Source organism: Acipenser ruthenus, chromosome 12 (assembly GCF_902713425.1).
Source record: "Acipenser ruthenus chromosome 12, fAciRut3.2 maternal haplotype, whole genome shotgun sequence".
Taxonomy (NCBI): Eukaryota; Metazoa; Chordata; class Actinopteri; order Acipenseriformes; family Acipenseridae; genus Acipenser; species Acipenser ruthenus.
This window is the reverse complement of record NC_081200.1, coordinates 4,441,857-4,455,417: the sequence shown is the minus strand read 5'-3', so window position 1 is coordinate 4,455,417 and position 13,561 is coordinate 4,441,857. Positions and strand designations below refer to the sequence as shown.

The window sequence follows — 13,561 nt, the reverse complement described above, 5'->3', positions numbered from 1 at the left end:
GTGGTGTGGTGTGGGTATGTCCGCCAAGCTTGATTAACGTTGCAAGCTGCCTTCTCTGCTCTCCCTCCCATCTCAATTTGCATTCCTATCTACAATAAACATTTAGCAGTGATTTTGAGAAATTACTGTACTGCAAACTGGTTACCTCCTGTTCACAACATGAACTAGTGGGAATGTGAGAGAATGGAAGGTTTCAATAGCTTACAAAATATGAGCCAAATGAAATACAGATACAGTAGACTTCAGTACGGTATCTGAGTCTTTTATATATTAAAAAGTACAGATTGACAAGCCTTCTGATTGAAACTATAAATATCCATTAAAAAATTATTATATATATATATATATATATATATATATATATATATATATATATATATATATATATATATATATATATTTTAATTAACTGGACAACACGAAGTGACAACTTGCTCTTATCTTAGAAAATGCAAACCAATGGGATGCATGAATTGGGGATTGGGATGCTTTGTCTCTGTCATATCCCACTCAAATTGCAATAAGGCATGATTATACCTTCTGTGCCATCATGGCCTAAGTTTCTTAAACTAATAAAGGAATCTCCAAATTGTGAATGGCTAGGCAAACTAAGTATGTCAGTAAATTCAGAGGTGCCCAAGTCACTCTAGCAGGTATAAGGCTACTAATTATTGCAGATCTAGTTCTACTATCTGTGAATATCTTAAATTCAGGCAATTAGGAGATTAATTTTGCAGATTAAATGTTATAAGTATGTGAACTGCTGTTTCCTCATAAAACACAAGAAGATTGATTATATTATTTCTTAGCAGACGCCCTTATCCAGGGCGACTTACAATTGTTACAAGATATCACATTATTTTTACATACAATTACCCATTTATACAGTTGGGTTTTTACTGGAGCAATCTAGGTAAAGTACCTTGCTCAAGGGTACAGCAGCAGTGTCCCCCACCTGGGACTGAACCCACGACCCTCCGGTCAAGAGAGCCCTAACCACTACTCCACACTGTTGAATCCTGGCTATCCATTATCTCTGGATAAACTGCTTCCAATACACGGTTGTTTAGGGTTTTAACAAATGACCTCGGCAAAAAAACAGTGACATAAATCCCTGGTCTGTAGACCCCAGGGTTTAAAGTAATGTAAGGGATTATAATGCATTGCAAGGTGTTCATCCCCCTTATCCTCGAATATACACCAAGCCAACCTGTATTCCAATAAACACAGTAGCTAGGTATTACCCATGTAACTCTTACCAGCAGTCATTACAAGCTGTTCCAGTCCATTAAAGAAAATAATCCAATCACTTTGTAATTTTCCAGCAAAATCACATTCCCGCAAATTTATTTCAGGCCATCTAAATAGTAAATAGCTATTATTGGCTCAAAATGAGTTTTTACTTGCCACAGGCAAACATGTTGCCATCATTGTCTAGCTCTGTTAGAGATACAACAAGTTAAAAAGGTTATAAAGATTCCATTAACGTCACAAGATCTCTGACAGGACTTAGAAGTGCTCAGTAATTGAGAGCTTTATTCAAAGTGGAATATGCCCATATAAAACACGTAGTGTAGGGCTCCATTATTTAATCACTAAAGACTTCAGTTGATCTGAAAAATCAGATAATTATCTGTACATGTTTACCTCAATCTACATTACTTAACCATCCAGCAGTTACGACTGCCACACCAGTTACAGAAACTGACCAAGGTTAAACAAACATACTTTTTCGAATAACAGAGCCCTTTATTACTCAACTGTGTTAATCTACGATAAAATGAATAAGTGAAAAATGACACCACATGCTCGAGACCTCATTCTAAAACAAGCCGACATCTTTGTGTACAAACATTTTCAAAGAAAATTAATCTTCACTGGGGATTTCTACCGGTATTATTATACATGCATTTACATGGCATGTGCATGACATACAGACGTGCTCAAATTTTTGGTACCCTCCACAAAAACGAAGAATGCACAGATTTTCTCTGAAATAACTTGAAACTGAAAAAGTAATGGCATCCACCATTGTTTATTCCATATTAATAGAAATCAGAACTTTGCTTTTGATTTTTTATTCAACATAATATGGTAATAAGAAAACAAATGAAAATGGCATGGACAAAAATGATGGGACCGCTAACCTAATATTTTGTTGCACAACCTTTAGAGGCAATCACTGCAATCAGACGTTTTCTGTAGCTCTCAATGAGACTTCTGCACCTGTTAACAGGTAGTCTGGCCCACTCTTCCTGAGCAAACTGCTCCAGCTGTCTCAGGTTTGATGGGTGCCTTCTCCAGACTGCAAGTTTCAGCTCTTTCCATAGATGTTCGATAGGATTCAGATCAGGACTCATAGAAGGCCACTTCAGAATAGTCCAATGTTTTGTTCTTATCCATTCTTGGGTGCTTTTAGCTGTGTGTTTTGGGTCATTATCCTGTTGGAGGACCCATGACCTGCGACTGAGACAGAGCTTTCTGACACTGGGCAGTACGTTTCGCTCCAGAATGCCTTGATAGTCTTGAGATTTCATTGTGCCCTGCACAGATTCATGGCACCCTGTGCCAGGGGCAGCAAAGCAGCCCCAAAACATAACCGAGCCTCCTCCATGTTTCATTGTAGGTATGGTGTTCTTTTCTTTGAAAGCTTCATTTTTTCATCTGTGAACATAGAGCTGATGTGACTTGCCAAAAAGCTCCAGTTTTGACTCATCTGTCCAAAGGACATTCTCCCAGAAGGATTGTGGCTTGTCAATATGCATTTTAGCAAATTCCAGTCTGTCTTTTTTATGTTTTTCTTTCAAAAGTGGAGTCCTCCTGGGTCTTCTTCCATGGAGCCCACTTTCGCTCAAAAAGCGACGGATGGTGCGATCAGAAACTGACGTACCTTCACGTTGGAGTTCAGCTTGTATCTCTTTGGCAGTTATCCTTGGTTCTTTTTCTACCATTCGCACTATCCTTCTGTTCACTCTGGGGTCGATTTTCCTCTTGCGGCCGTGCCCAGGGAGGTTGGCTACAGTTCCATGGACCTTAAACTTCTTAATAATATTTGCAACTGTTGTCACAGGATCATCAAGCTGCTTGGAGATGGTCTTGTAGCCTTTACCTTTACCATGGTCGTCTATTATCTTCATTCTGATCTCCTCAGACAACCCTCTCCTTTGCTTTCTCTGGTCCATGTTCAGTGTGGTGCACACAATGGTACCAAACAGCACAGTGACTACTTTTCTCCATTTAAATAGGCTGAATGACTGATTACAAGATTGGAGACATGTGTGATACTAATTAAAGAATCTAATTAGTTTGAAATATCACTATAATCCAATTTTTTATTATCTTTTCTAAGGGGTACCAACAAATGTGTCCAGGCCATTTTAGAATATCTTTGTAGAATAAGCAATAATTAATCTCTTTTCACAGCTTCTTTGCTTTATTCTATGACATACCAAAGGCATGCAAGTATACATGATAAAATAGCTTTTAATTTCATCACTTTTCAGGAGGAATGAAGCATTATTTCAAATGAGCTGTAAGGGTACCAACAAATTTGAGCACGTCTGCATAACATTGTGGCAAAAACAGTTGTGAAAAAGTCAACAGGAAATGTAGTGATAGTGAATATTGTAATCCAGTTATTAAAAAGAAAATTAAAAGGGCACATCAGATATGATAAATGGGTGCATGATAAATGATAAATCACCACCTGATTTTTAATCATTTGAAATCATAGAACACTGGCAACCAGTAATTCACTGTACCATCTTAAACCTGCGCTTGTCAGTCAGTAACAATGGGCTTTGAAGTGTTTAGCGTGTCTTATTCCTTAAGGAAGGCTGAGATATGCATCTGAGATAGTGAGTTATGGGTTGGTTATTATCTTTGAGGGTATGTTAGCACTTGCAAGTCCATATATGACTTGCCTCCTATATGGTTTACAAAATTCGGAGATAAGCTAAACGCAGTCATATTTCAAGTCAACATGACCCTCTCAATACTTGACATGAAGACATGACATGAAAGACAAAGTCTTTTCTTCAAAATCATTTATGAAGCGGTCTATTAGCAAGTTTCAATTTAGCACTTGTAAGTGCAGAGCAGGTTCTTGCTCTGTTGACGTGACTGGTCTGACTGGGATATGTATATTAAGGTTATTGATGTCCCAGGATGCCAAATAAAGTTGTCACCCATGGCTGCTTTTAATGTCCAAGACCCTCCTTAGACAAACTATGGGAGTGCTGTATCACTCACCGCTACACTTCAAATATACATAAGACATGAGCCTTCAGCTAGATTGTTTACGAGACTGGACGGCCTCCTGCGGGTTATTCACTTTAATCCATCGGCTCCTGTTGTATATTGGTGATATAATCTCGGTTATGGACTTTTGAACCCAAACTGCACTCTAGCTAAAGTGACAAATGTTTTTATCTGAAAAGGGCCCTTGCAGGTAGACATATCTGAAGCATCTGTTCTAAGCACTGGCCACAAGTGTAATAACTTAAAACATATGTCTCACAGATGTCAATTTGTAAGAACATTTTTTTCTTAAGAATTCAAATAAAAATAATAATAGTAAAAAAAATGCAGATTAACATAAATTATTTCCCATAAAACACCTTTCCTGGGATGAAAACATATTAAATAAAGTAGTCTCATTGTTTATTTCAAAGTCTATGGTACACATTTCAAGCCTTGATTAGCAATGTCGCTAATTGGGCTGAAATATGCAACATGACAAAACGTAACCCCTAATAAAATGTTTATTTCTCTTTGCCACTCCCTGCAAGGAGAGTTTGGATGGAGCTCTGCAGATCTGTGCTAGAAATGGTTTACCATGTTAGGCTGCAGTCTTAATAAGCCATCTGCAGACAGATAGCATTTCTGTCATTAGAAGCACAAGTCTGGATCCTATTTGTTATTTTTAACTCTCTACGACAGATACTATAAAATAGGGGAGAATGTACTGGAGTTTAAGCAAGTGTACATTAAGTACAAAACATAACTCTGGCATTTGCAAGTTCAGACCCCTTATTCTCATTTGGATGACCTCTAAGAAGGTAGTAAAAAAAAAAAAAACACTAATGCTTTATGAATACTGCCTGTAGTAGTATTGTCCTAAAGCAATGTAATTTTATGAGTACAACACAGAGTTTAACAAATCTCTGTTATTTACAGGTTTTTGTGTTATGTAGGACTAGTGTTCTGCTATTGTTGCCAACCCTAATTTAAACTCCCCGGCCAGCAGAACCCAACTTAGACTGTATCTTAAAAAACAGACAATTACTGAAAAGGGGCAAGCGTAATAGAAAGGAATGAATGAAATATAATCATTGAATTTAAATAAGACATGTACATTGGTTGGAAGACTGATTCCATGTAGCATAGCAATTTCTCTCAACAGCTATACTGTCATTATAACTTTGGTGTCCATATTCACTGTTGTCATCATTAGGTTGTCTACCTCTTTTAGAATTCAGCCCAGAGAAGCGTAGAGACACATTTATGCAACCTAATTTGCTGCCGCTCAGAAAAATTCATTAAATATCCACATAAAATACTTTTCAACTGCTAGAGACTCATGCAAGTCAACAGCTCATAATCACCTTTCAATCTGCAAGGGCATAAAACATTTCATCAAAGACGAACGTCCTCTTTGACTGCCGGGATGAGAATCCAAAAATTAATAAAATCTAGTTTGGCGCAGGGTATGCATTAATCAGAAACTATAATAAATCCACATGCTTCTTTTGACAGTACATTAGTCAAATAGTTTTGTATGATAATGACATTGACTAATGGGCTCTGAGTTAGAAGGGTCAATCATAAACTCATCAAATGCTTCATTTAATTTCTTAATTTAGACAAACACAATTTGTTTATGGGAAGGATATCAGGTGTTCTTGAATGAATAATGGCTATGAAACCAAACTCCATTAATCAGTCCTTGATTACAAATGACTTGGAGGTTGTTTATTCTAATTTCATTCATTTCGATCAACAAAGAAAACACAAGCAAATATAGCCATTAGGAATGGGGATGGCACAATTATTTCCTCATATTAAATAAAGTGATGATAAATGTTCCAACACTAACTAAAACAAAGGGGTTTTTATTACACCAATTTAAATGAGTTGCCCTCTAAATAAATCAGCATATGAGCTGGTGCAACATTTGGATATCACTTCAGCAGAAAAATGAAAGGCATGAGGCAGAAAAAACAAATTAGTTAAACAGAATTATGGCATATTAAAACATAGTGGGCAAAGGTTATTTATAAGGTCAAAGCGTATCACACTCCAATTTGTATCTTGTATATTGAGTATAAAGATTATACCACATAGGATAGATGCCCAGTAGAGACCCCCAAAAAAATGATAATTGGGGCTTACACATTTAGTGCATTAAAAGTGTAACATGCTGTAAGTCTGATTTTTTTTTTGACAAATCAGAACAGCTCAAAGCCATTTTGTTAAAATTATTTTAAACAGAATTAATATCACCAGCGGCTATGTAGATTTTTACTGGTATGATATGAGCCCGTCATAAAGGGTTAGAATTTACAATATTCAGAGGGAATTAAATATTATGACCTACCTTGGTAGTGATTCAATCTTTAATGAGGAAGGTGTGCCTTTCTAACAGAAAACGTTGAACATAAATGTTTAAGTACAGAACATCAAACCAACTGGAATGTGTGTTGTTCTTTACAGCAAAATAATTTCGTTGTACAGGAGTAAGTAAAATAAGTACATTTAGCAGCAGAGACTATCAGCCTATATGTTATACATTAGTGCTGCTGTAATTAAACAGGAGTACTTTTACAATGCAAGTGTGTACAAATAGCTAACATTTTGTGTTAAATATGATTAAGCTGTTTGCTGCATACATATTTTGTGTTTTGGTATTACAACCAGATTATTCGACTGGCATTATGCAGAATTTTGAAAGGCTCAACCTTTTCCCCAAAGTACCCAAGTAACTGAGGTGTGAAAAACACCTACTTACTGAATAGAGTAAAAACTTCCTCTTGGAATAATTTCCTATGTCATCAGGAAATGTCTTCCACATGCAGTTCATACTGTATAAAAAACAGCCCGGGATCTACTGCACACACAACTAGATAATTAAATTACTTAGCAAAGTTTACTTAACAGTAAATGGTTAGCAAAGGTGATTAAGGTGATTGCAAATGTGCTTTCATTTAACATCAATAGCTAGTCTGTAAGATTCATCTGCAAACAATTAGCACATACATTTGCATCAAAATCGTTTATACCATATGCTGCTACATTATGGAAAACTGCAAATTAAAAAAATATATATTCTTTTTTTTTCTGTTATGTAAATTTTATATATTGAGAGACAAAAAACAAGGAGAAAGTTTTTAAACCATGTGGCTTAAAAGGCAGATGTGAAAAAGACATTATTAGTTAAAAAAATAAATAAATTCCACTTTCAATTCAAGCATACTTTTTAATGGACTGTTTCAAGCAGTCACCAGCTGCTGCTTGGAAAATGCCAACAGAAAAAAAGTTCCCATAAAAAAAATTTAAATAAAGTTGTTGTTTTTTTGTTTGTTTTTTTTAAATTTAGTAGTCGCTAATTGTTTTTTTTTATTATTATTATTTTCTCGCCAATTTGTAATATCCAATTATTTTTAGGCTCAGCTCACCGCTACCACCCCTGCGCTGACTCGGGAGGGCGAAGACAGACACATGCTGTCCTCCGAAGCGTGTGCCGTCAGCCGACTGCTTCTTTTACACACTGCAGGCCCACCATGCAGCCACCTCAGTTACCGCGTCAGAGGACAACGCAGCTCTGGGCAGCTTACAGGCAAGCCTGCAGGCGCCCAGCCAGACTACAGGGGTCGCTAGTGCACGGTGAGTCGAGGACACCCTGGCCGACCTAAACCCTCCACCCCGGGCGGTGCTCGGCCAATTGTGCGCCACCCCCTGGGAACTCCTGTCCACGGTTGGCAGTGGAATAGCCTGGACTCAAACTGGCGACATCCAGGCTATAGGGCGCATCCTGCACTCCACGCGGGGCGCCTTTACCGGATGCGCCACTTGGGAGCCCATTAAAAATAAAGTTTTTTTATATTAACTTTTTCCCTCCAACATTACAAATATAGTTTAAGTTATTACTAAAATCAATAGTCCTAGCAGAACAGTATTGTGTATATATATATATATATATATATATATATATATATATATATATATATATATATATATATATATATATTTAGTTATTTATTTTTGGATTATATCTCAGAGAAAGAATATACATTGTTGGAAAAAAGGTTAAACAACTTTCTTTATTAAAGTTAAATACATCTGGAGATAAAAACAAAACAAAAAAAAACAACATGTACTAATTATTTTAACTATCAATAAGTAATAGGAAATCTAAATTAAAGTAATGAAATACTTCAAACACTGTAATAGACTACATTTGATGATCCTACTGTATCACACTAAAGAATGCCAGTTTTTAGGTCACAAACAATACACCGTGTAAGGATTGAATCTGTGACACCAGCAAAATGTTTTGTTGCTCTTTTATGAAACCTAACAGGGGTATTATGTTCATTTTAGAAAGACTTGTTTGCTCTACTGTGGAACTGCATAGTCTTTAGTCACACATAATTACAACCTCAGACTGAAACTGTGAAGTAATAAAGCATACACCTTGCCCACCTGAATTATAGACTGTTCCAAACAATTAGGTGTGTTAAAAGAAGAAAGGCACTTCCAACAGCAACACAAACTGGGAGAGCAAGAACAGTGTTGGGTATGGATTTTTTTCAGACATCAGAAACATGTGGTTTTTTTTTTGTTTTGCTTTGTTTGGGGAGGAACTATTTTTTGTAAGTGGCTCAGCAAATGAATCCAAGTTTGAAATGCATCTTCCCTTTTGCTTACAGATGATATAGTGATTAAAAAAAAAAAAAGTTAGGCAACTGCAGCCACGGTATTAAATGATGAATAAAAACAAGTTGTTAATACTGCATGCAATATGGTTATATTCATTTGAATTCCGTTTAACCTAGTTACAGGTTGACAAATAACCAGATGTGTTGACGACACATCAGTTTCTGTACAGGGTAAGCTCACAGCAAGAAAGGGTAATGTCAGTGAGCTTGTATTCTGCCAGCTGACATCAGTGCAGTGTGTAAAAGCAGGGTGCACGTTTACTTTGACCTTCTCCTCAGTTTCTTATTTATTAGTATACTTACCGCAGAAACCTATCTTGTTTTTTAAATGCAGGCATATCATTTTCACACTTACAAACAGTGGTTATTGATTGTTAAAAACAAAAAAAATCATCTTAACAAGCATTAGGGGAAATCTTTTACATACAACAGAGTAACGGCAACGACTCAGAGAGAATTAAACACTGGCCATTTGCAGCCACCTGCCATTCTCGGTATCTTCCTACTTCCAGATTAAGAAAATGAAAGAGCATCTTATTTAACTTAACAGCTCCCACAATAAAAGCAGGCCTCCAAAAGTAGTGAGTGATCCCATTAATTCCACTAGAGTAAAATGATACAGTCTATGTATGTGGTCTCTTCAGCCACATCTGTTGTGGGCCATTTCGAAGTTCAGTCTCCTGCTGAGTTCAGATCACTTAATGCTTTTCTATTTACTGTGCAAGTAGTAGTCAAAACACAATTGCTTATTTCTTTTTTTTTTAATTATCACAAATATAACATGAATAAAACGAATATATGTTACACAAAATGTCCAAGTAATCTGCATTTTTTTTTCTTCTTTTTTGGGGGGGTGGGGGGGGGATAAAAAACTAATAAATTAATACAATTTCAAACTGCTCAGCCATAATTATTTCTAACAACTTTTGGTTTATAGTTTGCTTGTTTTTTGTCAAACTGGAAGACCTTGAAATACAGTAGCTCCGTTCGAATGACAGGTAAAAAAAAAAAGCAATAAATAATAAATCGGATCACCACTTAATCCATTTTAGACAGTTAAACATTTTCAGTACATTTCACAGACCAACAGTTAACCCAAACTTGTAAAACATATATAGTAATAATAATTAAAAAAAAACATCTCTGAAGGAGAGTGGAGAAGTAAAGTGCAGACACAAGTGGTTTGGGGAGCTAGTGACAGAAGCTCTGCTAAATCCTCTGTTTACACTGGGGATTATCTGAACGGATTGCGAGCAGCAAACTGAGCTGTCCATGGTCAAGGGAACCTTATTCCTGTCAGCCTGAGGGGCACAAGGACAAAGGACAGGCCTGGTAGGAAGTGACCCATAAACATATCGCTACAATGCTTTTATATAAAGCCAGTCTGCCTCCCACAAACCCCATATGACCATTAACTGGCCTGCAAGGCCTGCCAGGAGGCCTAATTACAGGCCTACAGAGCCCAATAACAAAAGCTGAAGAGCTTTAGCTGAGGGATGATCTGCTTTATACTGACTTGAGAGAGTCCATATAGAGTGACAAAAAAAAGAAAAGGGGCCGGCTTTAAGCATCTCAGGAGACCGAGAATAGAAGTGGAGACAGGCCGGCCGCATGCAAGTCTACATAAGACAGGCTTAGCCACACCGCTGTCGCAACATTAACATTCAACAACCTCTTGTTTAACATCTGCTCGTGTAAAAAATAAAAAAAATACTAGAATGGCTGCACAATGTTGTTATTTTATATTGCATTTCTTTTACCTTCCTAATAAAATTGTACATTTATTATAATTAGATTTTGTAAAAAAAAAAAAAAAAAAAAAAAAACAGGATTAAATCGTTAAATAATTATGTATGTATAAATTAAATGCCCTTTGTACAAAAAAATACAACGGATCTAAGCAGAATGTTAAAACGCTCGACAGCCGAGAAAAGATTAAATCTCAAATACCAATAACTCAACTTGTGCTTTAATAATAACTGGGGGCTTGTGGCTGTATTCCTCCAAAATACTATGATACAGTAATTGCAACACAGGAAGTAGATAGCACTTTATTACTGTTACAAATTGCCCCGCAGCTAAGTGACGACACCTTTGTAAATTAGCCTTCATCCAAAGAGGGCTGGGCTAGTACACTGCCAGCAGTGTGTCTGAAAAAATCAACATTGGTGCTCCTAATGACACAAGTCTCTCTTTTTTTTTTTTTTAAATCAGCTTAAATAGTCAAAACAGTTACAAATCTCTGCACACCCACAAAGCTGTTTAATTGGCTTTCCTTAGAAGTACTCCAGCAATGAAAATAAAGAGCAACGCTCTTAAATAAAACACTCTTACACTGTCCTTAGAATAATGAAACAAGGTTCAATGGCAGAAACTTTGAAACACTCAGCACTGTCAATACTTCACTTTGTACATTCTTTGCCCCAATTAAGACTATCCAGGAGTGTGTGCTGGTGTATTTACCTAGGACAGTTGAAGTGAGGTGCTCATTCTTTTAAGCCTGAAAACGCTTGCAGACTCCAGGCTATAGGGTGTACTGACTTCCCTGGGGTCTGGCAGGCAGGCAGTGACTGAGCTGAAATTCGAAACGAGGAGCTCCTGGCTGCTGCTCCACAGCTTGAGTCACGGTTTTAAAAATGTATTAGTACCCTTAGCGGCCTTCTCATTATCAGACTGCCATTTAAAGGACTGTTTTATGTCATTCTTCCATTAACCGCCTCTTTGCAAGAAATTAATCATGCTGTTGAAGTTTTTTTAAGCACCTGCCAAAAAGCCTTAGGACGAGGGCTCAGCACAGCGCTGTGTAGTAGGGCATCCCTTTTAAACAAACTGTTCATTTCAACTATGTGGCAGATGCTTTTATTTTTAATTTTTCTGTTACTCTGCCCATCGGATAGAACGAGACAATGTAACTTAATACAGTTTACACCAGAGTTGATCTAAACTAAGAATAAAAATGTTGTATAAACATGCATTACTCAAGTCAATATTTCAAAACAAGTGTGGTGAAATCATAGGTAAATTAGTTAAAGATGGAAATGTGTAGTAAATCCTTCTTCCCACTGAGGAATTGGATAACAAATGCTGTGTAGAGGGACTGTTCTGTAGAGGATTTCAATAGCATTTTTAATGAAGGTGCCATATGTTTAAAATGTCTTTTCAAATACCATAGGTTCTGGACTGGGATGATATATAATGCAGGGTACCTTTAACAAATTTTCAAACTGTGAAATTAAAAAATGGAGGGTGACAGCTGTGAGCAGTATAAACAAATTGTGCTTTTTGAGCTTCAGGCTGTCACATCTGTTTTATAATTATACACTTCAAAAGATGCAGCGAGTAATATATACAATTTAAATCATGAAATATGAGACTGTTTTTGTTTTGTTATTGAAAATATTGTGAATGTTAACCAAGATATGGACACACATTTATTACTTAGGGGCGGCACTCTGCAAGACCTAAGGGACTGATCATGTTCCTAAAATGTTGGAAAAAATAATGTTTACATTTAAAAACTTAAAAACAATTACCAGTATTGACTTTATTTTAATGAGTTTATGGAAGCCAGCTGTATTTTGGAACAAGAATGCTGGACACATAATACAATGGAGTGAAATGCATTTATCCCTACTAGAGGAAGACTCAAACAATACAAGTGATGGAGCTTCACTCGTATAGTATAGCAATTGTATTTATTCATTTCAACACATTCATCCTCAAGCCATGTAGGACAAATACAATGATATTGCTACTTTATTAGAAACTCCTCTATTTGACACAACAGTGATTTCCTTCAGTCCCTGTAGGAAGATGATTCTTTACATGCTTAAACAGCACTGTGTGCATCTCACCCCCAGAACCAGAATGCCACAATTCACAAAATGTTTTATTTGGCATAATGGCCACAGGAGAGTTCACTGAAATAATTGAACAACTGATAGAAAGGCAACATAAGCTAATGATGCGACCTCAGATATAAACAGCATTGTATGTATCAGTAAAAACAAAAACTGTGAATAATAAATTCAAAGTTAATACAAACTACATGTAGCGCTGCTGCGGGGGAAAGGAAAGGATGACAAAACACAAAGCTAGGGAATATAAGCTGGGTATGACTAAACACAGTGGTGCAAAACTCTGGCCCTTGAGATCAATTCCAGTCCAGGTCTTCATTGGAAGCAGGTCCTACATTAGTTAATTGAACTTGATCACTTAAAACTACTTTAGAAACTGACTGGAATAAAAAACAAGACTAGACTGGATCTTAAGGACCAGAATTAACAGAATGACTTTGTTATAATGGCTTTCACTCCAACCCCAGCCCTGATGAGAAATGTATTTAAGCAATGACATTGCCCCTCTACTGGGGGCGATGTAATGCTGAAGAATACCACTATGGCTTCATGAACAGACATTAATGCAAAGTTCCATTGGCAGCTCCAAAATCTGCAATATGGTACCAAGCCTTATTCAATATTTTACCTCTATAGACTTAGTAATGGCATCAGATGTATACACTCACTGTACATAAATGGAATGCAAGTGAAACTAACGAATAGTAAATACAAATTAACTTGCGGGTTCCCTCCCTAATTGCCTGCAATTTTATATAAGCTCCT

At 36.6% G+C, this 13,561-nt stretch overlaps 1 protein-coding gene across 2 annotated transcripts in view; it reads right to left on the bottom strand.

Moving 5' to 3' along the window:
- Positions 1-13,561, bottom strand: part of LOC117416476 (serine/Arginine-related protein 53-like) — a 106,781-nt gene that overhangs the window by 41,844 nt on the left and 51,376 nt on the right. The window lies entirely within an intron of this gene.